The 27,624-nt window shown below is 47.0% G+C and overlaps 1 protein-coding gene across 6 annotated transcripts in view; it reads right to left on the reverse strand.

Moving 5' to 3' along the window:
* ZMYM3 (zinc finger MYM-type containing 3) overlaps positions 1 to 14,855 on the reverse strand; it is a 451,345-nt gene extending 436,490 nt beyond the window's left edge. For 4 of the 6 annotated variants that reach the window (XM_078640229.1, XM_078640226.1, XM_078640230.1 and 1 more), the window contains exon 1: positions 14,129 to 14,250. The gene's annotated coding sequence lies outside the window, so the exon portion shown is untranslated. The other 2 variants (XM_078640225.1, XM_078640224.1) reach the window with 2 other exon arrangements.
* Positions 14,856 to 27,624: the final 12,769 nt, after the last annotated feature.

Raw genomic sequence — 27,624 nt, forward strand, 5'->3', positions numbered from 1 at the left:
CGCGGGCCCACACTTAAATCTTTCCAACGGCTGCAGGAGGAGTTCGACCTACACAAGTCTCAATTCCACAAATACCTTCAGCTTTGCCACGCCCTATCTCCCCTGATCAAGTACCTGACGTCCTTGCCAGAATTCCATCCATTGGAGGGTAGGCTGTTGATGGGGGACCTCGGGGAACATAAAATACGCCAACTCTATCAGACATTGACCACCCATTCCAAGACAAACCTGCATCGGGTGACGATTGGTCAGAGGCCCTCGCTAGCCCCAGGGGTGCTACAGTGTCATCCAGGTACCGCCTAATACAGTTCAAGTACTTACATTAGGTGTATTACACCTGCCTCCAAATGTATGCCAGGGGTCCTCCCCGTTTGTTGCAAATTTCAATAAAATCTTTTAAAAAAAATAATCAATGAAGATCATAGACGTTACAGACTCTCAAAATGGGAAAAGTCCTTTGGAATTATTTAAATGCTTCTGCTTTATTTTTACCATTTAATCTGACTGATAAACAAAGATTTATGCCCATGAAAGATGCTACATATACCATATTACGCATAGGACAGTTAGAACCTTTGCCACTGTCTGTGGAAGAAACGGATTGGGCAGTTTGGTTAATCCATGAGGTTATATATCTCCCTTTCTCTCTGTTTCAATTTAACTCATGTTTGAAACATTTTCTGATAGGCGGCTTTGAACCCCTAGGTAGTGAACCCCTACATGAATTATGGTCCCTTTCATTCACTTACGGATGCCAACGGCAGAATAAGCAAGTTTTCCTGACAGGGCACGACTGCGATTCCACAGTAGGACAATCCTTAGTTTATAAACACGTTCAGTTGCACGGCACGTGTAATATATCAGCGCCTAATCTGGCTTGTTTTTTTTAAAAGGAACTCTCATACCGTCTATAATTACCGCTTTCACTGTGCTTACTAACTGCAGTTATCTTATTTTGAACTACCACGACTGCTGTGGTTTACGGGCTGTGATCCCGTATTTAGTAACTGTTTCACAACGCGTTACTTGTAGCAATGTGCTTTTTCCGTCCCCACATGGAAAAGTAGATAGTTCAATGTGGCCTTCCATTCAAACTTGGAAAACAGATTTAAACAAATTGAGCTGGCTCAAGGCGCTATTGTTTCAACAAGAAGTGGCCCTCAATGTGGCCTTCCATTCAAACTTGGAAAACAGATTTAAACAAATTGAGCTGGCTCAAGGCGCTATTGTTTCAACAAGAAGTGGCCCTCACTTCAGATAGAGAGATCTTCAAGTTGCAGGTGGCTAGAAACTTTAGCGAAATTCAGTCACTTCTGAACACTAACCTCCCACTTCATTTTGGGGAGCTCAAACACCAAATATTTAATGTGTCTGATACCACAGGCCTTGCTAATTTATTTTAACTTGTGGGATCCAGCCTTGCGACTTCTTCTCAGACTATATTTAGAGTAATACCGGCTTTTATTCATTCCTTTTTTTCTAGCGTCTTTGGAGGGTTTCCCTTATTATTGGCGCTTGCTGGTGGAATACTGAACCTTCTGCTCCTACTACACAATGGCTGCTCATCTTGTGGTAATGCACAGACCAGGCCAATTGCAACCGTGATTGAATACAACAACTTTTTGGATTGTTGCCATTAGCGACGCTTAGCATGAGTTATAGATTAACTTTTCGCTTTGCCTACTTCACTTGCCTGCAACCTGTGTTCTACTGTCAGCAGTGTGCTTTCCATTTGGCTTTGGATATATGCCTGTCCAATACGTCATGGAGAGTGCCGGATTTTATCCCGTTAATGGATCCCTTAGAGGCCCATGATCAGGCCTGTTCTGGGAATGGTCACATGGCGCATGCTGCTGCACTTGGGATCTCTCCTGAATGGGATGTCTGCGCGGTGGCGCATACCCCCCTACAATGAAGTTTCATCGAATATCAAGCAAGTTGTCCCAACGTGCTCTTGACAGCATCTCAATACGAGGAGCATGTCTGTTCTTTCGACATACTAAATTGGATGGCGTCCCTTTTTTCAACTAACAATTGGGATGAACACTTGGAACGTATTGCTTTCTTGGGTTCAAGTAATTTCATGGACTTTCCACCACCTTCTTAATCTCGACAAAAACAAATCTCTTTTATAAAACAAAAACAAAAAAAACCATTGTTTTTTTCCAAGAGCTTTTGAACTCCGCTTAAGTTTGAAATCTGTTTTGGTCTTTTTTCGATATACTATGACTTTACCAAGGGGAGGGTGTTATATGGCTGTTAGGGTCATTCTCAACATTGCTAAGCTAGCATGAGCTTTGCTGCCCTGATGCTGCTTTTGCGCATGTTACCACATAACGTTATTTTGTGCCTTTCACATGAGAACTGTCTACTTTTTGTGTTTTCTGCTATTCCTGGAGTTTGGTCTGAACGCTATGGGAAAGGTCGATAAACATGCCCATGTTATTCTGTTCTGGTCAGTCCTTAGCACCTAGACAAAACATGCTATACAGCTGCGTTGCTGAAAACTCATGCTTTCATAATACGGGGACGCTTGTTGTTCACACACACTTGGAGGGAAATCTTTCCTTGGAGAAGAGCTATGCTGTTACAATGATTTAAAGCTACCAGCTAGGCTCTCAGGTATGGGGTCTGTTGACAAAGCCCAGAGATCTTCCTTTATATAGTAAACCGTAGCTTAACAAGGGGAGGGTGGTTAGGCCTTATAGTCAGCCCTTTTTCCACTGTCAATATACAATGACATCCCCCCTTCATATTCTATGGTATTGTAACAATGCTCACTGTGCTAAGTTTATACATTTTGCTGCTGGTAGTGGCTTGTATACTGCATTACAGAGCATGATAGTTAAAATAAACATTTCAAACTATATAGTGACTCTGACAATCCATATTGTGGACAAGTACGAGTGAGTGAGCGAAAGGGTATGTCTTGCTACCGCGATTCCTGAGAGAGTCTGGAGTGTTGTGTTCTGGGTTGTCTAATCATTTGTAGCTTCGTGATTTTGTCGGAGAACAAATGAGACACTATAGATAGTCGGTTTGGGGATTTTGGGCACTAAGGTGGTAGGAAGGTACAACCCCTATACACCGAGGTCCTGTTTTCCTGTGCACGGTTCTGTGTGTGTGCAGAATCCTTGTCTGATAGGAGTGCCATGCGCTGAGGAGTACGAGAATACTCCGGCGTCGTGGGGTGCAGTTCCCACCATACATCCACGAATTGAAAGTTGTGCATAACCTCCCGCAAACCAGCCACCATACTGCCCAACCATGCTGGCTGCCTGTCCAGGTGCCCATCCAACACACAGTTAAAATCCCCATCCCAAAAAACTGGGGATCCTGCATACGGGAGCAACACCATTCCCAGTGCGCTAAAGAAATCCCAGCTGTCAATGTTGGGAGCATAAATATTCATCAGGCACACCTCACGGCCATCCAATATACCATGCAACAATAAGTACGTTCCCTCAACATCTGCCATGTGTTCCCGCAAGTAGAATGGAACTCCTGGGGCCAAACATATCGACATCTGTCTACCGTATGAGAAATAAGTGGCGGAGTACAACAGTTTTGGGCCTCCATCTCCGTGAGATATTTCTTCTGGAGAAAAGCCATGCGAACCCATTTATGGTAGGTGTGCGTGCAATATCGCTTCACAAAGGAGGTAATCCCCCAGTACATTCTAGGACAACTTTTGAATTCCAAGAGATATTGCACATTAGTTCCTCACTCACCCTCCACTTCCCTCCCCCACCCATCAGAGTCCTCCACCACACAGAACCCAATAAAGAATCCTTACTTCTGCTGTTATATTCCATAGTTAGGGCCACATAACGAAGCACCTTTTTTCTTACATGGTTCTATTTTTCAGAAGTAAACTTTGGCACATATGTGCATGCGCGAAGATGTTGGATTAGTTTCCCTGAAACTAAGCTTGTTTACACATATAGCTTCGCACAACATTATCACAATGCCCTGAACATTCTGTATAAGGTCTCTTTTCGCAGTGTGTACAAATGTCACCTCTATCTTCATCCACAGGGCAAAAAAGCTATCTACATATCCACAATATCGCTATTCTATAGGCACATCGCAAGGCTGATTTCTATTATAAAAGATGAGCATCCCAATAGATTATCAGAAAAGGCACTTCAGCTGACACCAAAGACACCACGCAGCAGGTTGACATCTCGTGTGGGGTGTCCAGTTTGTGACTAAGATAGGGTCCTTCATTCTCTCCCACCAGGTAATGCAGTTGGGTCGTCCTTTGGAGGGATTCTTGGCTCTATACCTACACACAAACTCTAGGTAAACTTAGAGTAGGGTTTGCATAGTAGGAGTGCTTTCTATTACTGCCTTGCTTTATGTGCAACTGCAACAAATGATAGACAGAATGCTGAATGATCCAAACATTCTCCCCCAGTCACGAGATCTGGGTTAATTCCATTGTTCTTTTGCCCACTAGAATAAAACTAAACTGCAGCTGACTATATGTTTGGCACCCCAATTTCAATGTCCACAATATTTTAGAGTCCTGTGCCCATAGCCTCCGAGCCGCCCCACTGGAGATCCAGAAGCGTCAAAATGAGAAAAGCATATAGGCAGCACCAGGGATGGAGTCACAACAACCAATATGTTCTATTAAAAAATCTTTAACCTTCATTGGATAAAAACAACAGGTCAACAGCCAAAGCGTTTCGTTCCTTGAATAGGAACTTCGTCAGGGCAAGAGACTTCTGTACCAGACAGGTCCCACTTTCAGAGTCAAAGAAGAGGTCAGCCAAATATTGTAGATTGGATATCAAATCCCGGCCGGAGCAGGTGGTTATCCCTCTAAAGTATCAGTATGACATTCCGATTAGGGTCAGTCGCCTCTGGTAACCCCCTCACAGATATCAAACGGAGTATCACGTAGTTCCGTAACAAGTAGACTTGGAATTGCAGTTAGGATACCACGCTAGCCGGAACACACATGTTGATTTACAAAAAGAGTTTGTCCAAAAGAGTAATTGCAGAGTCAGAAAGCAGCAATATTTAACTACCAGAGTCACCCCTCGGCGAATGGAGCCAGAATCCACTCCAGACGCAGTAATCGAGAGCGCTTTGTGTAGCGACGTGTAATAATAGAGTCCATAGTGTAGGGAAAAACCTACACTACGGACTCTGGCGTATTATTACACGTCGCTACACGAAGCGCTCTCGATTACCGCGTCTGGAATGGATTTGGCTCCATTCACCATTCAGCGAGTGGCGACGCTGGTAGTTAAATATTGCTACCTTCTGACTCTGTATATTTGCAGTTTCTTAGAGTTCCATACAAACCAAATCCACACTTTGAACAATTTTCAAAGGAAAGCAGTCAACGCAATCCTATGGGAGGAAATGGAGTTATCGGTTTGCAGATAAGTACTTGGTTGTGGGAGTTGTGTTTCTGGGGTTAGAACCAGGGTTCCCCCCCGGGTAGAGGATGCACTCTCAAAGCACACTCAGCGCCACAAGGGTGCCCGGGTGCAGAGTGCTTAGGCTCAATGTTATCCAACGGGGAATAAGGGGCCTCCGGTTGGTGGCTGCTCACGAGCATGCCACAAGGTTGTGGGAGCAAAGCTCCTGGACTTAAGCTCAGGGCAAAGGGGGATCCTATTTAGCACCCAAGGTGCACCCACAGCAGCGCAGGGGCGGCCAGGTGCAGGTTTGCCGTTGTGTGCCCAGTTTTCAATGGGAGTTGCCAGTTTGGGATTTTTTCTGCAGGCTCGGTCCAGAACGTCTTCCAGGAGGAGAACCAGCAGCTGGGCAGGTAAGTTGGAGGGCTAGGGGACGTAGGTGCACCTCAGGTCCTATTCTCCAGGGCACAGGGTGGCTGGATGCAGGGGTGCCTTTTGAGGTCAGATTTCACCGTACCAGACCATTCGCTTTGGAGCTGGGGAGGGGGGCAGGGGCGGTCTCTGTGCAGAGGCTGCAGGCGACGTCAGGGAGTCCTGGAGGGGCCTACCCACGGTGGACTCAGACTCTGGAGAGCTGCTGGACCTCGCAAGGACCGGTGGACCACTCGGACTTGGGCGTAATCGTCTAGTGTAGTGGTTTTCCAAGGCATCAGGTGTCTTTGTCCTCTGCAGGCTCAGAGTGTCTTCTTGGGAGTTTCTTATGAACAGAGCTGCTGTTAACAGAATATCCGGTCTTTGTTGAAGGTAGTCAGTCCTTCCAGGTGCTCTGAAGGTCCCTGGCTGTAGGACGAGGTGACTTTTGGCGCAGGATCTCTGGAAACTGCAGACGAATCGGAAAAGCTGGGGCCAAGTCAGTTCTTCTCTGCAGTCTCCTCTGCTGGGTGTCTTCTTTCATCCGTCTTTGTAGGTTGCGGGAATCTGTCTTCTTGGTTCAGGACATCCCTAAAATACTATATTTAGGGTACGTTTAGGGGTCTTGAGGTCATTAACCAATGAGCTACTGACCTTAGGGTGACTACACCCATAGTGTGCTTACCCCACGTGGGTGAGTGGGCACAAACCATAACCCTGATTGGAGTGTCTACCATCTGCAAGATGGAGAGCACTGAAGAGTGGGCTTCACCTCGCCTCCCCCAACTGAGGGGTGGGGTTGGCAGAGGTGGATACACCTTCTGGGCTGTTCTAATTTTTCCCACCTGTCTTCCCACCGAAAAGAAGGGGAGACAGGAAGGGGGCCTGCTCCTGATAGCAGGAGAGACTGAGGGGTCGCATTACAGAGGCAGCAAGGCATTTGAAGCACCACTGCCACAGACGGCTCTTCCTGGCATGGGGGAGGTGTGAACTCCGCCACCCAGGAAAAGCTTTGTTTCTGGGCTCAGGGAGCACCCAAGGGGTCCAGAAACATGCCTGGTGGTGGCAGACTGGTATTTACCAGTCAGTGAACCCACCGGAGGCTGGTCTAAGATGCCCTCTGAGTGCAGTGTATAATAAATCCCACACTGGCATCAGTGTGGGTTTATTATGCGGAGACGTTTGATATCAAAATTCCCACAACGCAGTAAAGCCATTATGGTGCTCTGGAGTTCGTAATGACAAACTCCCAGCTCATATACTCTTTTATGGCTTTACTGCACTTACAATGTTTAAGAATGGACTTCGACGCTGTAGGGGGTCACGGTGCTCGTGTCTTGACTATACCAAATGTAGTGGGTTGCAGGCATGGCACACAGGGTATATGTGCCAAGTCGACTCATCACTTTTCTCTGCACCAAAGAGAGTGAGTGAGCGAGCGTGTACAGGACCTTTATGGGTGGCATAATATGTGCTGCAGCCCTTAGAGACCTTCCCTGGTCATAGTGCCCTTAGTAACCAGGGTACCTTTTACAAGGGACTCACATATGGCCAGGGAAGTGCCAATTGGGGGTATAAACTAGTTTTGGGCAAGAACACAGGCCCTGGGAACCTGATTGACAGGTACCTAGGGCACATCAACTCAAAGTGCATCAGAAATCTGGCAAAAAGAGGGAAGGTGGAGGTTACTGCAACAGAAACCCAGCTTCCTACAACTGTCCATCACCATTTGTTTTTTTTTTTTACCATTTCCAGGGGGAAACCTACGTTATAATGGCCCAAATAAAAAAAGTTTTCACACATTTTTGGGGGTGGCGGCAAGGGCAGTCCCCACCACTGTGTTTTTTTAAATTAAGCCCTACTATCTAGAAGGTTTTTTGAGGGTAAATACGACCCACATCTACCCGCCGAGGGCACAAAAAACTGTCACTTTCGTTTTTTGTGGTGGGGTGGCTGCATGGAAGAGATTCCCCCCTTTCCAACAATACCTCTCCCACAACAATCAGTGCTTGGGGGGCTGAAATATGCCTCCCAGAGCACTAATGCAGTGAAGGTAAAACTAGCCCATGGGTTTGTTTTACTTTCACTGAAGTGTAATAATGTCAGGTGAAAAGCATCACACTAAAGGGACTTGGGCTGTTCAGGAACTCTTCCTGAGCATCCCAAGTTTAAAGTATTATAAAGGAACCCTTCTGGTGCACTGCATCCCAGTGTGGGTCGATGGCGGACAGATACACAGGAGAGGGAGAGCGGGTGTCAGCCATTGGCCGACACCCACACTCAAGGGGTTATGCACAATATATGCTAACAATATTGGATGCTATCCTGTTGGATATTGCTAAATTTCTCATTTTTAAGATTCCTAGCATATCCTCATGCAGTTTCTCGAGTGTGGTGTGTGGTGTCTGCATTGCCTTGAGAACTATCAGCCTCTGAAGTCTTGTCAAATAGAATTGCTCAGCATACACCTGTGTCCTGCACTCAAGCGTAGATATTTGTAAACAAGAAAATAAGCCACGCTTCTGATTACATATTGCCTTTTTACCCACAAAGTTCTATTATATCAAGAAAGAAAAACTTGTCGTAAAAACTACCTTTCATACTTCTATAGAGTTCTGCTTCATTGCAAAACCTTACGACTCTACTGCCATCTACAGGCATTACACTTCAGATGCAGCCTATTTATATTTTTCTATTAATAAATCATTCTTTTACAGGTAGATTATTGGATATGGTGTGATTTATACATTCTTCCTAATATATATATATATATATATATATATATATATATATATGTGTTAATTTTATTCTCATCATAATTAGTTAAACATTAATCTGTTACTTTTATTATTTCTTCATTGTGCAGAACATTACCCCATCACGGTTTACTTTTTACCATTTCCAGGGGGAAACCTACTTTAAAATACCCCAAATGAAAAAAAGTTTTAAAATATTGAACTGTTTCTGGATCAAATTTATCGGCACAAAAAAAAGCTCTATGCAGGTTGAAACATGTAGACCATCTTAATTACTTTCACATAGATACTTACGGTCATTATCACCCATTAGTATCTCCACTTCTTTTTTAACATTGTCCAGTTGCTTATGAATAAAGTTTTTTCAAAAAGTCATACCAGGACAATTTTTAAGATCACTTTTTGCACCATTCACTCAAAAAAACAGCTCCACTGTAGTCAGGTGTCGCAGCACACCCGGATGGCATTCGGCCGTCAAGGTGGGACCCCGATGATGAAGCATGTCACCAACCAGGTTGGTGAGTGAGGGGTCTTCTACAAAAGGATACTATTCCTCTTGTTCTCCGACATCCCATTTAGAACCTTTCTCAAGGTCCATGTGGTGATACTCCTTTCTTGTTAAATATTACACTTAATAAATCAGCAGATTGTCTTTCTAGACTGTTATAGACAACGGTGATGGTGTGTTTAAGGTTGGTAGACAGTGGTTAAAGTCTGTTCTGTTACAATTGGATGCATAATGTTAGAAGAGTTATCTTACGATGAATTGTTGAAAGAGGTTCATGATTTTACGTGTAAAGGACAGAGAATTGGGAAATGCAAAGATCAGCTCAAAAGTTTCGCGAGAGTGAAAGGTGAACTTTCGGCAGGGGGGTTTTCTGTTCCGTGACACAAGGCTTAGTCCACTTGTTACTCATTATCACGTATAATTGTGTTAGTCCATATTGGACACCAGGGTATTCGTAAAACTAAAGAGTGATTAAGCTGTGGTTATAGGTGGTCAGGCATGGATCAAAGCATAGTAAGAAATGTCAGACTTTATGGAATGCTGTCAAAGTGATAAGAGATCAAAGGCTAGAATACATCCGATATTATGCAGAGAACAGCCAGCAGGTTCTTGGACAAAGTTTCTTTTGGTTTTTTGAGACAAGTACAGGATGGATCTACGGATATATATATATATAGATATATATATATGTTAATTCTCATTGATACGGTGCCCCATTGGTCTGAAGTAGCCATAGGCAATTATGTAACCACGAATACGGTGATAAGGTTTTTCAGTGATATTTTGGAGAGAAAGCAATCCCAGATCTATTCTAATTACGGAGTTCAGCGGACTTCAAAAGGATATAAAGGGGTTTTTTTGGTTTTGTTTTTTTAAGCGAGGCAGAAGCCTCAAAAAAAAAGTTCCCTGTATCATCCTCCAACAAATAGGACGTTAGAATGCTTTAACAGAACTCTTAAAGAACGTATTTAGTTGGCCAAAAGTGTAGAAGGGACTAGAGAGAAGATGTTAAATCATGTACTGAGACCTCTAGATATACCCTTCACCCCACTACAGGAGCCACGTCCTTTGAGTAAAAAAAAAAAAAAAAAAAAAAAAGAAGAAGAAGAAGATAGCCAGGCTCCGGGGTTTGACCCCTGTGGGTTAGAAAAAAATATGGAAAAATGTAATGAAGATATTTTAGAATTACAACAATGTTGAGTAAGGGAGATATGTAAACAAAAAGGTTGTAAATCAAACTATATGAAAAAAGCTGTTACGGTTATGCGAATAAATGTTGGTGATGTAGTGGTGGTAAAATGTCCTGAAGGGAAAACGTTTGTCCAAACATGGAGGTCCTTTCAAAGTTCTGAAGGCGTACAAAGGAGCAACTAAACTCGAAGATGGACGCATATGGAACTTCAATCATCTTTTTGTTGTCATAAGATGTATGCAAAGGTCAGTTTGCTAATGTTGTATATTAACTGATGGTTATTTTTCTATCATTGCCAATTCCTGCCACTTTTCACTCAATTACTACCTCATTTTTAGGTTTCACCTGCGCAAAGCTTGCGGAGTGCTTGAGAAATCTATTGTCTTTAATAAAAACTTTAAAGGGACTAACATCCCCCTCCTCTTTTTCCTGGCTTCTCATTGGTTCCTGTGAGTGCCACTTAGCTTTCCTCCATTTCTATTGGTTGTAGCATATTTTCCTGAATTTACCAATGCTTGTTCCTCGTCTGCTTCTCTAATTAGTTTCCCGCAGCCGAAATACTGTTTAACATCCATTATGGTCATAAAGTTTCGCCTTTTACTCTTGCAGCATATTTATATAACAGTTTATCACCAGGAGAGATTAAATGATTTGCATACAATCACAGGATGTTGTGTGGCTTCACCGAGAATCCTAATTTCTGAGTCAGCAGCTCTGGCCGCTGCACCACAACTTCTTCACTCCTGTGTGGGTTAAGCACTGTGTTCATTATTTTTCTGCTGATGCCACGTTGTAAAACACAGGGATATGGTGATAATGAACTGAAAACATGTAAAGCTCACTCTTGCCCAACACCTGCGCTGTAACGCTTTGCCCCAACAGATCGTTAGCAGCCAAAACACCTTTCAGTTTTTCGTGCATACATATTCTACTTTCCAGTCTGCATTACATTAGTAGCCTTTCCCGAGTAGAAGCATAAACAAAAGGTTCTGCATTATTGTTAAAAACAGTTTACAGACAATAGTAAAGTTTCCTCCAAAATAATAACGTCAAAGAAAATATAGCCACTCTGCCTGAAAATCATATCACTGTCTTATAAAGGCCAGTACAAGACATTTTAAGACTTTTCTCTGTCCCATTTTTTCAATAAGATTAAGCCAATAGATCTGCAAATACAAAGAAAAAATCCACTGAGTAGACTAAGAATTAGACAATTAATCCACTTGACTTTCACCAATTAAGTAATTCACTCTATTATACAATCATGAGTCAGAGCTAAAATCAATGACTGCCAAATGTCGACAAAAATACACCCCTTTAAATGAAAATAATCTTCATTATCCCAGAAATATACATTGGACAATACACCCTAATTGATATAGAGTACATATAACCACATAAGAAAACATAAGACAATTTAACTGGTCTTTAAATTTGTACACATCCACCAAAATTATCACTGTACATTTAGGACTTATTTGCCATGTAAACATGTCCAGATGTAGATGGATACAAAAATGTCTCCACATTTCAGTCAATTTTAAGTGTTCACCATCTTTCGGACATATATTTTCTATCAGTTAAAATGGAACATATCTCCACGTTTCAGTCAATTTTAAGTGTTCACCATCTTTCGGACATATATTTTCTATCAGTTAAAATGGAACATATAAAGAACAACTCTATAAACATAAGAAGAAAAAAAAAACAGTGCATACATATGTTATATATAACTAAAGATATGAACAATTATAATTACCATCTTCCACACACAACTCTAGGCACAATATAAACCTTCATACTACACACATATTTCAACATGCAAAAATAAATATTCATATAAAAAAAAGGTATAGAATGTATACAGCATTGAAATATTCATTTAGTTCGGTCTCCACTTCACAATCTCTTCACTGCGTGTTTACCAACATCTATCACCTATCATACATGTGAACCAGTTTCATACTATAGACAGTGGATCATTAATAATGTCATCTTCACTCACTTAATGGGGTCAATCATTCAATTTGTGTGGCCAACGATCACCACACAGAGTCTAAAGTCTATCAAATGGTTTAGCAGCAGGCACCCCAGTGCCAGACTCATGGAAGGGAGCAGATTCTGAATATTCAAATCACTTTCAGTACACTTTGGCTGAGCGATTGTTGGTTTAACATCTTCTCTATTTCATCCAGTGCTTAAAGCACTGTGAATCACATGTTTGGGTGTGTAGCTCTAGAGAAAAAGCAGACTTCCACCAATTACAGATTGACTTTTTTTTGTTTTAATCTATTAAACGAAACTATAAATATAAATTCTGGACTACATTAATACTCCTTAGATTAAAAAATTGTACATAAAGTTTAGACTGATATCCTTTCAGTGTCCTGCTTGTTATCAATAGGAATAAACTGGGAAATGTTTTATATGTTTTCTGTACACCAAACTAAAAGACCTAGATTAAGATAGGTTGTACTTTGTTGAGTGTTGCCAATATGTTATCGAAACACCATAAGAATATGAAAATCCAATATTGGTCCTTGAGTGGCATTTGCCATTTGTGCAAACAGCTAGGTACCCGAGAGCTTAATCATTGACATAGGCCAATTAACGAGCAACAGATGTGACACAAAGTTTAAATTATTAAATATGCAATGGTTTTATTTTGATTCCAATGTAAAAAAAATATACAGTTTTATATGACTAGAATATGTGATTTTATCTTATTTGTGTTTTGTTGGTTCATCATATTGTATCCAAAATGGCAAAGATTGGTCGAATATCTCACGTAACCCATCGTCTGGCCAATCTTAACCAAACATTGCACCAAGTCACCTGATTTAGTCACTAAACAGCCAGGAGCAGAGTAAACCAAGGACATTGGCAAACACGTGGGGTCTGCAGCACAAAGGACAAGAAAGGCCAGCCATGGCTTGTCTGCTTGATAATCTTTCTTATGCATCATTGAACACCACCAGCAAAATCTGCCTCATTCTGAGACCACAACCTTCCGACTGAAATGTATTTCCATGAATTTGAATGAACAAATGCTTAGACGTATTAAAACTCAAAAGTCTGACACTTTCCGATTATTGTCAGTAACATTTGGAATTGTAATGTTTACTGACAGCAGATTTGCACTGTCAACAATACAAATTAAAGATTTGGGGAGTCCTCTGGAGTCTAGTCTGGCCACCACAGGCTTAAAAAAAATAATCAGATGCACTCATGCCCTTCTACTCAGGAGCACAAACTACTCTCAGAGCAGTCTATGGGTCCATCAGCCTGCTCCCTCTTCATGGATTCCCAGGCCCAGTCCATCCTAATCAGGAGAGATCACTCCCCCCACACAAGGATGAACTTGGCACCTGTCATCAGCACCCCCACCTGTGGGCAGATCTCAGATGCCCCCCAGGAGCAGGCTCAACAGAGCCCCTCCCTATGCCATGCCCCTGATCATGGATACACACAACTACCATGCATAATAGGGGGGGAGGAAACACCCCAGGCAGAAGGGGGCGGTCACCCTCAATCCCCCCCTCCTCCTGCCCCCTCCCCCCCAGGGTGTGACCTCACACTCTCCATGAGGCAGGATGCACGCTCCCCTGCCCTCCTGGGGCCACCCAGCCCCCTCCCAGGCCTCTCCCTGCTGCAGGCCTCTCACTGCCCCTTCGCTTTAGGGCCTCTCATCCGAGACAGCTCCCCAGGTTACCCCTGCGCCCATCCCCCACCATGGAGCCCGTGGCTCCCTCGCCCCGCCCCTCCCCCACAGTGTGCAGAGGGTCACACCGCTGCTCTTCCCCCCCTAGGCCTCAACTTGCAGGCCCCTCCCCGCGCGCCCCTGCCCCTCAGGCCCCTCCCCCACCCAGCCCACGGCGGGTACCTGCGGCGCAGGTGGCTGCAGGCCGCCCGCGCGCTCCCGTGGCTCGGCTCCGGTGCCTCGCGCTCCCGCTGGCCCGTCGCTCCCCTCCTCCTGCCCTCGGTCCCGCCAGAGCCGCGGCCCCTTTAAATCTCACCCTCTTTCGCGGCGCTCCGCTGCCACCAGGGGGCGGGACCTTCCCGCTCTCCTCAACGCGATTGGGCCGCTGTGGGGGAGGAGCCTGGTCCGTTTGGTGTCACCCGCCCGTCTAGAAGCTGCCCGAGATAGACACAGACAAAGGACTGCGTCGCACAACTGACCCGCGCGTCATAAGCTTCGCCGGGGCGTCCATGTTAAAATCAGGCATCTGTTCCCATGTTATCCTTTGACTCTTTTTTTGCCTACCTCTTTAAAGGGTGCCTGACTCGGAGATGGACACGGCAGTCTACACTAAGTTAGCGCATGCGCTTTGAAACTCTTGGCTAGCAAAATGGCTGATGTTCCTGAGGGGTAGCTTCAGATGCAAAACAGCGAAACCAAATTAAACTTCTAATCAACATACAAGCATTTTGGAAATATATCACTGAACAGTTTCTCGGCTACAAGTATGGCAAACAAAATCTGCAAACGGTGTTCAAAGTAGTATATTTATTACATACACGATCTGTTCAAAGCAATTCCAAAGGCACTAGTGATTCATATTGCAGCAGTCTTAAAGTCTCCCGCTATTTTTTATGTCACGGACTAACCGTCCCTTCAATGCCAGCATCTGCTCGCTGAGATGAGCGGCGGCTGCATGGGTGTCACGGTAGATACCGTTACGCTTGAGAAACAAGCGCTCCCGCTCTACGGTGGCCGCACTGGCCGGAACTCTCTCTGAAGTGATTTATCATCCAAAATGGCCGCCCCCGTACCGCCATTTCAGTCAACCGGCAAACCCACCTATTCAACATGGCAGCAATCGCGCCCGCCATTTTATCCTGAACGAAATAGACCGATCCAAGAGGGTTGCGTATATGCATGTTAGGGCCATTTGAAGGCACTTGTCCCGATTCAAGATGGCGGAAGAGCTCTACGGGCAAACAGCATTAACTGGAATGGCCGCTTCCTCTGCCGGCCGCCGGGATCACGTGTGTATGACTTCTGTTGTCATTTTGATTTGAGGAATCCCCGGCAACGATTGGTGCATAGTGGCGGCACCCCTACCTAGTCGACCCACTCCATCCCAAACATTCAAACCACACCAAATTCACGTTTATGGAAGGATTGAGGCCCAGTTTATTAGCCAATTTTCAACTTAATAAGCAAGCCTTTAAACACCATTTAACTTTTTTTTTATATTCAAATTTTTTTATTGGAGGAATCAAACAGTACCAAGGCATACAGGACATCATCATTACATAAAGAAACACAACCAAAATAAAAAATTAAAAGAAAACAGAGTTATATCGTAACAGGCCTTATACATACATGATTTGGTAATACACGAAGGACAGTATATACCATAACATGTTACCATACACAAAATCTTTACAGCAGATGCATGAGATGGCTTATAACCGGAAGTTGTAGATCATGCGCTGAAACACCAATTAACTTTTTTAGGTAAGCCGGTGTCCTTGACCCATAGCCTCAGCACTGTGCCTTGCATTTAGTGCCGGCCAGTTTTCCCAGGTGACCTTTCACCTTGGGACGCAATCCCTTTCACTCCAGGCAAGCGTCTGCTTCCAGCCCGATCGGGTGTCCTTTCACTTCCGGGACCCACATACTCCCGGGTAAGCGTTTACTTCCAACCCAACTGGGGGGCCTTTCACTTAGCGGAGGCACCCCCCACCTAGACGCCCCACCCGGATCCCAATAAATTCAGACCACACCAAATTCACATTTTTGGGAAGAATTGAGGCTGGGGTTTATTTGGCATTTTTCAACTTTCAAGCGATCCTTTAAACACCATTTAACTTATTAGGCGAGCCTGTGTTCGGACCCAAAGCTCTCCACTGTTGCTTTTTTTTTTGTTGCAGATTTTATATAGTGCGGACTCCAGCCGAAGGTATTGGAGCGCTTTACATGAGCACCGGTTACGTTACACAAGGACACAACATTCTGTGCCGGTCCATTTGCCGGGAGACCTATCACCTCGGGATGCAACCCTTCACTTTCACTCGGGCAAGCTTCTACTTCCGACCCGACCGGGTAACCTTTTTAGGTTGAGACTATTATATCCCGCAAGGGATAAATAGACGAGAGTATAGTGGTCAAACCAAGGTCTTAAACCATCGCGGATTTCGTACAGTTCGTGTGGTGCACTCGTGCGGAAAGCGCGTCCCCATCAAAGCCATCAGCCTCCCTCCCACAGGCCTTTGTTGCTTCCCCAGCGTCTCGGCCTCACTTCTCCTCCCCCTAATTACATCCTGGTTTCACTTGCGGCCGTGAGCTTCACTTGAAAGGGACCGCCAATGCTTGTTTCATTATCTCCCCATCTCTCATTCTGTCATCCTCCCCCTCCCTCTCGTCCCTCCCCCCCCACGGGGTCTCTTCTTTCCTTTTAAGAAGGCCCGCAGTTCACTAATGGAAATGTGGCATTGCATGGCATTTTAAACATTTTGTGTGTGCGCGAGCACACACCACTGGGATGTGCATCTTTGTATTGCAGAAATAAGCAGCAGATTTAGGGCATTGTTTCTGCAAAATAAGAATTTCCAACTGACTGCCATACCAGGGCAGTCTGACTTCATTATGTTTCTTGCGGGAGCACCTGCTTTGGTTATGCCGATCGAATTTCCCCAATATCTCACACGCACAATCAGCAGGTTGCTTGTCAGAATGGTGTTATAAAGAATAACATTATCCCGGGGCCAATAGAGAAGAACCTTCAGTTAGTTTAATATGCAATTTGACGGTATGCAAATTAACAAGGATAATCCTGTACAAAGGTACACCACACATTTGTACGCAAACAGACCTACAATAATACTCACATGCGTGGGAATGCGCACATCAAGGCACAGGCTCATGCGTGAGCACAGGTGCCTAAATAATTACATACATGCAAATAGACACGCACTCACATTTCTATAAACATGCACATTCATACATGCAGTCTCATATGCATACATGCATTTCCATACCAAACACACATGCAAGCCCACACTGCACAATCACACGTGCACCCTCACAAGCAGCCTTCTTCCTGTTCCTTCCTAAAACACAGCTTATTTTTGTTATTGCCTTATTTATATGCGTGTCTGTGGTGTTAAAAATGTCAGCATAGCATTCCCCATAGCTCCCCGTGACCCCCTCCCTCCCTCTTCTCTCCTCGCTCCTTGTGCTCCCTCCTTCCACTCAGCATTGAACATGTGCCCCGGTGCCTTCAGAGGAAACCACGACTCTTCAATCTTTTTAGAACAAAGTCCGCTCATCTCATTCTACCTCTCCCCCACCCCGTGTTGGTCCGTCACCTCTTGCTTTCGGAGACAGTTATATGGCTGCAATAAAGCACAGCAGCAATGCACCATTCTCAGCTCTTCACTCTCTAGCTGTGCTGTGACAAAAGGAGATGGAAGGGCCCTCAGCCGAACCCCAAGGGGCAGCCACTTATCCTGATAGCGGGGCACTTACTGGGCAATAGTATCTGCGTCCCTGCGAAGGGGATTTACAGAAATGAGGATTTAATGGCAGATAAGCACATGCAGCCTGCCCATTTCCGGTCCAATTGGACATCAAGGCCCCATATAGGCACAAAGCTTTAGCGCACAAAGCTAGAAACTACTGCACGGGCCAACTAGATATGACAGGGGCCACATTTTTATTTGTTCAACCTTTCCGTTTGGTTCCTTCCCTACCTGTTACGAAAACATAGCCTCCCTGCCCGTGACAGTGTGTGAACATAATGTGATTCTCTTGTAAAGCGCTCTAATGCCCTTGAAGGAAGTTGGCGCTACATAAAGCAGCAATATATATATATTTGTATTATAAAAAGCAAAACCACAATAACCAGTTTGTAGCTGGAATGCCAGAATTGGAACACCTCACATCTACAATTGGGACAGTAGCAGAATTCCACTATATGGTTTACTGGTAATGCGTGTGTAACGAGGTCGGGACCGGGATGACTGGTGGACCCCTGACCCTAACTCCCCTCCTTCCCCACAGACTGGCACATCGAGGGAAGACTGGGGAATACAGCCGGAACCCGACGAAGAAAATAATACCGGCTCCTTTAATTGGGCGTACGATGACTTCGGCGAGACCACGCCTCCGGCTGACGTAGGAGGACCTGGATGGATGAAAGAGGGGGAAGCCCTGTATGCGGCGTGTGACGTCACCGCGGGACAGAGAGACGGAAAAGGCGAAGAGAGTCCGAAGGCGAAGCAAGGAGAAGGCGGAGAAGTCGGGAGGACCGAGAGCGGAGGAGAGCCAGGAGGCCAACGACCCCGTGATCCGCCGTGCCACACTCCCGAGGGAGGAGTGTGGCTTGCTCAGGTACGGCGGCGTTGGGCGACCTGGGTGGGGAGGAAGAGTGCCCCGTGTACATAGTGTAGAAACTCCTGTGCGTGCCTTCCCTGTGTCCTTCCCGATACCCGCTACCCCTCCCTTCCCTTTACCTGCTTTCCTCACATCACTCCTCCCTTGCCTGAGCACGAACACGCGTGACAGTATAAATATCACCGGTGCTCCCTCACAACCACTGGGTCCCGTTGGGGTAAGACAGTATCAGACAAGTAACTAACGGCCTCCCTCTGTCGGTCTTCTTTCTCCTTGGGTTCCGGAGACGCTGTACCCGGGAAGACAGCCCCTGAAGACAACCCAGCCACAGGACACCACCATCACAGATAAGCTGGAGTTTGCCAGAGAGAGACTGACATTCAGAACCAGACGTACCATAAAAATAAAACCAAGTCTAAAGAAGTATACTGGTTAGTCTGTTCCTGTTGCAGCACCTGTTCCCAGCATAGAGAGCGTCCCCAGCCCCTCTCCCATGCCTACAGCGTGACAACGTCAGCCTGGCTTTAAGCCAGCAGCAAGTTGAGGTCTATGACTTGTAGTTTTACTTTTAAAATAACCAGTTTGCTAAAATATTGAAAGGTCTGACTGAAAGTGCCATTTACAGGTTTTCGGCTATCAGCGGGCCAAGCGTGTTCCTGAATTAAAGGGTGTGCTCCTTTATTTCTAGACACATCTTCAACGCCTGGATACCCGACCGGGTGATTAGCCGCTATGCAAGCCTGGATATAAAATTAGCATACAGCAAAACTGGGGCTACATTTGGCAGGTCAAATCTCCCGAGTTATCAATAGGGATTCAAAGACAACTTCATCACATAAGAAAAGGGTTTGCTGAGAAGACTTAAGAGTCTTTTTGGGTCCTGATGAGAACCCCACCAGTTTGAGGGTTCGAAACGCGTCGACATTGTCCCAAGTCACACGAACTAAGGAGTCATCATTGTTTCTTTAGTTTAATTCAAAGTCACAAATCCTAAAATTACTAGAAATGTTTTTTACAATCCATTTAATTCCTGAAGTGTAATTTTTGATTTCATTATAGTGTGATTACAGACCATTGTACAGTGTGTGTGTGTAGTTTGAAAGAAGTATATATGTGGTGTAAGTGAAATTCTTTCAATTGCAAATGTATTGTTTATTGTGTACATATTTGTATATATAATCAGTTTTTTGTCATATAAGGTTTGTTGCACAAAGAATATTTCTTTCAAAAATTTGTTTAAAAAAAGAAAAAATGCAAGCTACATCATTAAATGATGCAAATTAATAATCAGACGTTTATATTTCATTCATAAGGGTCATTATCAAGTATCTGTTTTAAATCACTATCAGTCCTGGCACACATATTGTTCTTTAGATACCGTTAATTCTAGACACATCTTCAGCGCCTGGATACCCTACTGGGTGATTAGCCGCTATGCAAGTCTTGATTAATTGACTGTAAATAGCTTCTCTTTAATCCCCCCTCCTGAAGCTACATGCTTATTACTGATGGCTAGAGGAAACATTAACTTTTCACTAAGTATAACCTGTAACCGGTCAGCCGGTCCGTCTCAGAGTCTTTCATTTTTTTAAATTTATTTATATAGCACCTACTACCTCCCTGACGAGGCGATACATTTGGAAACTAAACGCTGTATTTTCGTCTCCATATTTCTACAGCATATGGCCTGGGCAGACCAAACCTCGCCACAGGGAAGGCATGCATGGCTTAGAACTGCATTAAAAATGCTAATACTCCCAAACTAGAACGATAGTTCAGTAGGAGAATGTGCCATCAGCAGAGAGCTGCGTGCCACCTTCAGCCACGCACTTTACTGCCCTTACTCTACCACTCTACCTCCCTCACTTTACCACTCTACCGCCCTCACTCTACCACTCCATCGCCCTCACTCTACCACCCTCACTCTACCACTCCATCGCCCTCACTCTACCACCCTCACTCTACCACTCTATCGCTCTCACTCTACCGCTCTACTGCCCTCATTCTACCGCCCTCACTCTACCACTCTACCGCCCTCACTCTACTGCCCTCATTCTACTGCCCTCACTCTACCGCCCTCACTCTACCACTCTACCGCCCTCACTCTACCACTCTACCGCCCTCACTCTACCGCTCTACCGCCCTCACTTTACCACTCTACCGCCCTCACTCTACCACTCTACCGCCCTCACTCTACCGCTCTACCGCCCTCACTTTACCACTCTACCGCCCTCACTCTACTGCCCTCATTCTACTGCCCTCACTCTACCGCCCTCACTTTACCACTCTACCGCCCTCACTCTACCACTCTACCGCCCTCACTCTACCGCTCTACCGCCCTCACTTTACCACTCTACCGCCCTCACTCTACCACTCTACCGCCCTCACTCTACCACTCTACCGCCCTCACTCTACCACTCTACCGCCCTCACTCTACCACTCTACCCTCCTCACTCTACCGCCCTCACTCTACCGCCCTCACTATTCCACTCTACCGCCCTCACTCTACCACTCAACTGCCCTCACTCTACCGTCCTCACTCTACCACTCTACCACCCTCACTCTACTGCCCTCACTCTACCGCCCTCACTATTCCACTCTACCGCCCTCACTCTACCACTCAACTGCCCTCACTCTACCGTCCTCACTCTACCACTCTACCGCCCTCACTCTACTGCCCTCACTCTACCGCCCTCACTATTCCACTCTACCGCCCTCACTCTACCACTCTACCGCCCTCACTCTACCACTCTACCGCCCTCACTCTACCACTCTACCGCCCTCACTCTACCGCCCTCACTCTACCACTCTACCGCCATCACTCTACCACTGTACTGCTCTCACTCTACCGCCCTCGCTCTACCACTCTACCGCCCTTACTCTACCACCCTCACTCTACCACTATACCGCCCTCACTCTACCACTCTACCGCCCTTACTCTACCACCCTCACTCTACCACTCTACCTCCCTCACTCTACCACTCTGCCGCCCTCACTCTACCACTCTACCGCCCTCACTCTAAAAGGCTCACTCTACCGCTCTACCGCCCTCACTCTACCGCTCTACCATCCTCACTCTACCACTCTACCGCCCTCACTCTACCGCCCTCGCTCTACCACTCTACTGCCGTCACTCTACCGCCCTCATTCTACCACTCTACTGCCCTCACTCTACCGCCCTCACTCTACCACTCTACCTCCCTCACTCTACTGCCCTCACTCTACCACTCGACCTCCCTCACTCTACCGCTCTCACTCTCCGCTCTACCGCCCTCACTCTACCGCCCTCACTCTACCACTCTACCGCCCTCACTCTACCGTCCTCACTCTAGCACTCTACCGCCCTCACTCTACCACTTTACCGCCCTCACTCTACTGCCCTCACTCTACCGCACTCACTCTACCACTCTCAATCTACCACTCTACCGCCCTCACTCTACCATTCTACCGCCCTCACTCTGGCACTCTACCACCCTCACTCTATCGCCCTCACGCTACCACCTCACTCTACCGCCCTCACTCACTCTACCACCCTCACTCACTCTATCACCCTCACTCACTCTATTGCCATCACTCACTCTATTGCCATCACTCACTCTATCGTCCTCACTCACTCTATCGCCCTCACTCTATCTATCTATCTATCTATTGCCCTCCCTCACTCTATCTATCGCCCTCCCTCACTCTATCTATCGCCCTCCCTCACTCCATCTATCGCCCTCCCTCCCTCTATCTATCACCCTCCCTCCCTCTATCTATCGCCCTCCCTCCCTCTATCTATCGCCCTCCCTCTATCTATCGCCCTCCCTCTATTGCCCTCCCTCTATCTATCTATCGCCCTACCTCTATCTATCTATCGCCCTCCCTCTATCTATCTGTTGCACTCACTCTATCTATCACATCACCACAGCATCACTGAGCACCACCACAGCATTACTCAGGGGCAAAACAACATCACTATGCGCTACCACAGCATCACTGAACGCCACAGCATCACTGCCACCACAACATCACTCATCGCCACCACAGCATCAATCTGTGCAATCATTCAACAAGAACTGGTTCAAATATGTTCTCTCAATGTTTCAAGCTTTATTACAAATGTCACAAAAATATGTTAATATTTAACTTCTGTTCTTGGATTTTCGTCACAATAAAATACACTGAACATAATCTTCACAAAAAGTTATTTACAAAAGTTTAAGCTATTGCCATTATAAATTACAAGAACTTTTATTTAAGTATTAATTATTAAGAAAAATGAAACGCCATTGTTATTTGTAATATCAATACATCTATGTCACGTAATGTTAAGACACACATCGGAGCACCGTAGAGGAGAAAACAGAACAAGGAACCACAAGACCCAGAACCACACCCGCCAAGAACTACAATTCCCAGAGGGCATAGCGCGGTAACACACGCGGAGGGCGTCGCCTTAAATACAACCGGGAAGCCAGCAGTCGGCGTCGGATATTTTGAATCATAGACGCGAAGCCGCGTAGCCGATGCTTCAAGGAAGGTGAGCTCTGTATTAAGTGTGGAAGTGCGGAAGCGCGGGACGCTATTGCCGGAAGGCGGCTGCACACAGACAGGACCCTGTATCTCACGGGCGTTTGTGAACCGCCCTTTCCGTTGAACTTTACCTGTCCCCGCGCGAGGGTATCGAGCGCTTGGGACTCCGTCCCCCACAGACCATTGCCAGTCTCTGCTCGAGGGTAATCGAGCGCTTGGGACTCTGTCCCCTCACCGACCGTTGCCAGTTCCCGCTCGAGGGTTATCGAGCGCTTGGGACTAAGGTCCCTCACAGACCCTTACCAGTCCCCGCTCGAGGGTTATCGAGCGCGTTGGACACCGTCCCTTCACAGACCCTTACCAGTCCCCGCTCGAGGGTTATCGAGCGCGTGGGACACAGTCCCTTCACAGACCTTGCCAGTCCCCGCTCAAGGGTTATCGAGCGCGTGGGACACAGTTCCATCACAAACCTTGCCAGTCCCCGCTCGAGGGTTATCGAGTGCGTGGGGCTCTGTACCCTTATTGAACTCTGCCAGTCCTCACTCGAGGGATTCAAGTGAGAGGAACTATACTGGAATTCCGTTCGTTTTTGTATTTGTTTGCCCTCCGTTGGAGCATGTCAGGACTGACACGAGTGCGGAGGACGAAAGTAACAGCACTAAACAGCTTACTCCATAATCGATTGGCATTGTCGGCCATTACTTAGCACGGTGTCCTCTGTGGGTGGATGCTAGGACTGGCATCCGTGCAGAGGACGGTTGGAACATCTACCGTTGCACTACCTTGTAGACTATATTATACTGTTACTATTGGTGGGAGCAAGCTGTAATAAAGAGCTGGTTTACATACCAAGATACGTCTGTTCTACATTGTTGGTGTGCGAGAGAGGTGGTAGTTACCCGATCCCGAGGAATTCAGGATTACATAATATCCAACCTCGACATACAACAATCAACCTCCTGGTTGGGTAACACGCCATGGCCACCATGGAAGACGTATTGGCTGCTTTGTTAGACGTACAAAACGAACTAGCGACGTCACGCCAGGAGACGGCGGACTTAAGAGCTAGAGTGGACAACCAACAGAGGAATCCATTTAATGCAGGGGCTTCTACCACGGGGACGCCTGCTGCCGTGGTAGTGGAGATGCCTGTGGCAATACCTCTTGCCACACCGGAAAGGTACAGCGGGGATCCCACCACAGTCCAGGTCTTTATAACGCAGGTGGCACTGCACTTCTCCTGTAAGCCGAAGTCGTTTCCCACCAACCAGGCGCGAGTCGCCTTCCTGATCTCTTATTTGGCGGGGAACGCAGCTCAGTGGGCAGTACCGTTGGTGAGCAGGGACGATCTGCTTTTGTACGATTGGGAGCAGTTCCAGGAGGAGTTCGTAAAGGTGTTCGACCGGAGAGCGGATTCATACACAGCGGACAGGGAATTGCTGGAGCTGAAACAAGGCACAACCGGGCTTGTCCAGTACCTGAACGCATTTAGACGCCTGGTTGCGGAATTCAAATGGCCCCCTGCCAAACAAACGGCGCTTTTTCACCAGGGTCTGAGCGAGGACTTGAAGGATGTGATCGCACAGATAGACCCACAACCTGTGCACTGCGAAGACCTGATCAGCCTGGCCCTTCACCTCGACCACCGCCTTAGCGAAAGGCGTGGGGGTGTTCATAAGAAGGACAAAGCCCTGCTCGCGGCGGGCCATCCGGCTAACTCAGAGACGACACCCGCATCACGTGCCGAATCCATGGACATCGGGGCAGTCAGAGCCAGCCTTACGGCAACCGAGAAAGAGTCACGTAGAAAACAAGGTCTTTGTTTATACTGCGGCAAGAAGGGACATTACGTCCGCGAATGTCCTGTTAAACCAAAGACAGGGCGTCCTCACCCCGGTCGCATGTCCACCGCAACTGTGGACAATACGGCGGAAAACTAACGAGCTCCTGGAACAACGAAGGGGATTCCCGGAGTCATGGCTTTATCCCTTCAGCACAGCTGCAAACATCGGCGTGTAACCGACACCTGTACATCCCTCTACAGTTGCTGGTACGGAGCACATGGGTTTCGGTCTCAGCCATGGTCGATTCAGGGGCCACAGGGCTATTCATGGACGAGAAGGAGGCAAAACGGATCGGTTTGGCACTGCAGAGGTGCGAGGTCCCGGAGGAAGTTTTAGCTGTGGATGGGCGCAGGCTGGTTTCTGGACCCATCAGCCTCCACACCGGTGACGTTGAGGTGTTATACGGGACCCAACACAGGGAGGTGGGGGACTTCAAGATCATCTGTGCTCCACAGTATGGGATCATTTTGGGATTACTGTGGCTGAAAAAACACAACCCCTCAATCAACTGGGAAACCCAGGAGCTGCGAATGGACTCCCCTTTCTGTTCTCGGTCTTGCATATGGTCAAGGGGGTCTCACAGGAACTCGGATACCACAGGGTGGGTGGTGGCCACCGCTGCGGAAAAGGAGGTGGTCCTCCCTGAGGCATATCTAGCCTACAGAGACGTGTTCGATGACGACCAAGCGGAGACGCTCCCCCCACATAGAGTCTATGACTGCCAAATCGACCTGGTCCCTGGGGCTACGATACCTGGCGGCCGGCTGTACGCATTGTCCGAGCCTGAAAACATCCACCTCAGTGCCTACCTGGATAAGATGCTAAAACTCGGGTTCATTAGGCCTTCAAGATCACCTGCGGCATCACCGCTGTTTTTCATCCCTAAAGCCAATGGGGAACTTCGCGCTTGTGTGGACTTTAGGGCGCTCAACGCCATCACAGTAAAGAACAGGTACCCCCTGCCGCTCATCAACGTGCTCCTGGAACAAGTGAAGAAGGCCCGTGTGTATACCAAGCTCGATCTGAAGGGTGCTTACCATCTAGTTCGCATGCGTGGCGGGGACGAGTGGAAAACGGCCTTCAAGACGCGGTTTGGCCTTTTCGAGTACAGAGTAATGCCGTTCGGGCTCTGTAACGCCCCTGCAGCGTTTCAGTTCTTCCTGAACGATGTGCTAAGAGACATCCTGGATGTATACATCGTCATATACATCGATGACATTTTGATCTACTCGGACAACACAGAAGACCATGTGGGGCATGTGGCTGCGGTATTACGGATCCTGCGAGAGAACTCGCTTTACTGTAAGCTCAGTAAATGCGATTTCCACGTGACAACGGTGGAATTCCTCGGGGTCATGTTAAGCCCCGAAGGACAAACAATGGCGGAGAGAAAAGTGAAAGCCGTGGCAGATTGGCCAGCGCCTAAGAACATAAAGGAAGTACAGAGCTTTCTTGGCTTTTCCAATTTTTACCGCAGGTTCATTGAGGGGTTCTCAGGACTAGTGACTCCCATCACACATCTTTTGAGGAAGTCAGTGACGTTTCTATGGTCAGAAGAAGCAGAGAGAGCGTTCCGTGCGTTGAAGCTAGCCTTTGTGTCCGCTCCTATCCTTGCCCACCCTGACCCGGAACAGCAGTACTTGGTGGAGGCGGACGCCTCGGATCTGGCGGTGGGGGCGATTCTGTCCCAAAAGAACCCAGTGACTGGGTTGCTGCATCCCGTTGCGTTCATGTCCAGGAAACTGAACTTGGCAGAACGAAACTACCATGTAGCCTAAAAAGAGCTTCTGGCCATCAAGGATGCCTTTGCCGAGTGGAGACATCTGCTGATGGGGGTCAAACACGTGGTGTTGGTATACACCGACCACAGGAACCTCCAGTTCATGACGGCTGCCAGGCAGCTGTCTCCTCGTCAACTAAGATGGATGCGGTTCTTCTCCGGTTTCCACTTCACCATCACATATAGGCCGGGAACCGAAAACAGGAAAGCAGACGCACTTTCGAGGCAAACCACGAGGCGGAGCGTCCTCTACCAACCTTTGATTACATAATTCGCCCGGGTGCGGTAGTGGGTGCAATCCAGCCGGGGGCTTTCTTACAAGGCATACAGCAAGGAGTCAACACCTTCCGGTGGAGGACATGGCTGCGGAGGCACGAGGACTGGCATGTTCGTGACGGCATTCCAGTGAGGGGTCGTTGTGTGTTGGTTCCTACCGCACGACTGCAGAAACAGGCCTTCAAGTGGTGTCACGAGTCGCCCAGCGCGGGACACTTCGGATGGGAGAAGACGGTCGACTACGTGTTGCGGCAGTTTTGGTGGCCGTCTGTGAGGTTGGATGTTCGGAGCTGGATCGCCGCCTGCGCAACCTGCGCAGCCATGAAATCAGATCACAGATGCCCTCAGGGCCTTCTACAACCGCTGCCAACTCCCGCCAGGCCATGGGACCGCATCTCCCTGGATTTTGTGGTTGGGTTGCCCGTGGACAAAGGGTATACCGCCATTCTAGTGGTCATCGACTACTTGACCAAGATGGGTCGCTTTATTGCCTGTAAAGGAGTGCCCATGGCCGGACAGTTGGCGGTCACACTCCTCAAGGAGGTGGTGAGGGCTCACGGCCTCCCCAGCGTAATTGTTTCGGACCGGGGGTCGCAGTTCACGGCGAGGTTATGGAAAAC

Source organism: Lissotriton helveticus, chromosome 4_2 (assembly GCF_964261635.1).
Source record: "Lissotriton helveticus chromosome 4_2, aLisHel1.1, whole genome shotgun sequence".
Classification (NCBI taxonomy): Eukaryota; Metazoa; Chordata; class Amphibia; order Caudata; family Salamandridae; genus Lissotriton; species Lissotriton helveticus.